The 1,694-nt window shown below is 44.8% G+C and overlaps 1 protein-coding gene across 1 annotated transcript in view; it reads left to right on the forward strand.

Annotated features, from left to right (window-relative positions):
* The window catches only part of MSH5 (mutS homolog 5), a gene marked incomplete at its 5' end in the record, with an annotated part of 40,363 nt that overhangs the window by 33,173 nt on the left and 5,496 nt on the right, over positions 1 to 1,694 (forward strand). The window lies entirely within an intron of this gene.

The following is a 1,694-nucleotide window of genomic DNA, read 5'->3' on the forward strand; positions in this document are numbered from 1 at the left end:
GTCAAACTTTTTGACTCGAGGGCCACAATGGGTTCTTAAACTGGACCGGAGGGCCGGAACAAAAGCATGGACGGAGTGTTTATGTGAACTAATATAAATTCAGAGTAAACATCATTACATAAAAGGGTACGGTCTTTCTTTTTTTTTAGTTTTATTCATTTCAAACGGCCGGCCCACGGGCTATAGTTTGCCCACGGCTGTTCTAGCCTCTGCCTGAGGCTATCCAGCAGGAGCCAGCTGTGACACAATGTAAGTTGTCTTGGGGCCTTGGGCCAGCTGCAGTTTGTTAGGTAATTATCAAATTGCAAAGGGCCAGGCCTTTCATATGCCAAAGCCTCTGTGGCTTGAGCGGGGCAGGGTCCCAGGGGATCAACAGGGCTGATGGGGCAGTTATGGTTGCTCTCAGTCCTGCCCTCAGAGGCCCTGCTTCTCAGTGTCCTGGCATTCACTGCAAGCACCCCCAAGAGAAAGCTGCCCTCGAGTTCCGACCGATGCCAGACAGTCCAGTTTTTCCCGTATGAGTCTGGGTCCCCAGAGACTCGCCTGGAACTGGAGCTCAGAACTTGAGACTCCCTCCCGATTGAAAAAGCCAACCGTGTCCTCAGCCACCAGCCCTCTCTGTGTGTGCCTCCATACCTCTGTACTTTACTTCCGCACCGCAACTCCTCTGAGTCTCGGGATGCTTTTCTCTTTCCTTCTAGTTGTAGAATTTCCACTCAGCCAGCCTTCCTGTGGTTCTGGATGATGTCCATTCCGTCTTTTAGTTGTATTTTTGAAGTGGTTGTGCGAGGCAGCAATCTCCAGTGTTTACCTATGCCGCCATCTTGGTTTCTCCTGTTAAGATTTTTTTGAGGGGAGATAAGGGGCAGTTCTTTTTGTCCCCACTAGGGATATACAAATTACTGTATTTTAGTCACTTGGAAAAGTTCCACTCTGTGTGGTTATGCCACTATATGGACATACATATTTATGTTACTTCGTTTCATTTTTTTTTAAATTATTAGGAATTTCTTTTTAAATTTTAATTTAATTGTAGGATTATGTAAAATATTTACATAGTTCCAAAGTCAAAGCTCCCAAACAAAGATATAATCAACTAATTCTAGCTTCTATCTCTGCCCCTCTTGCCACCTATTGATAATCTTTTCTTTTTTAAGATTTTTTAAAAAAATTTTTAATTGATTTCAGAGAGGAAGGAAGAGGAAGACAGAGATAGAAACATCAGTGATGAGAGAGAATTATTGATCGGGTGCCTCCTGCATGCCTCATACTGGGGATTGAGACCAACCTGGGGAAATGCCCTGACCAGGAATCATACCGTGACCTCCTGGTTCATATGTCAATGCTTCAGCTGGGCAATAATCTTTTCTTTTTAAAAATGTCTTGCCCTGGCCAGATAGCTCAGTTGGTTAGTGTTGTCCTGATATGCCAAGGTTAAGAGTTTGATCCCTGGTCAGGGCACATACAAGAATCAACCAATGAGCCCTAACCGCTTTTGCTCAGTGGATAGAGCGTCGATCTGCGGACTGAAGGGTCCCAGATTCGATTCCGGTCAATAGCATGTACCTTGGTTGCAGGCACATCCCCAGTAGGGGGTATGCAGGAGGCAGCTGATCGATGTTTCTCTCTCATCAATGTTTCTAACTATCTCTCTCCTTTCCTCTCTATAAAAAAAACCAATAAAATATATGGGG

Source organism: Myotis davidii, unplaced genomic scaffold (genome assembly GCF_000327345.1).
Source record: "Myotis davidii unplaced genomic scaffold, ASM32734v1 scaffold1006, whole genome shotgun sequence".
Classification (NCBI taxonomy): domain Eukaryota; kingdom Metazoa; phylum Chordata; class Mammalia; order Chiroptera; family Vespertilionidae; genus Myotis; species Myotis davidii.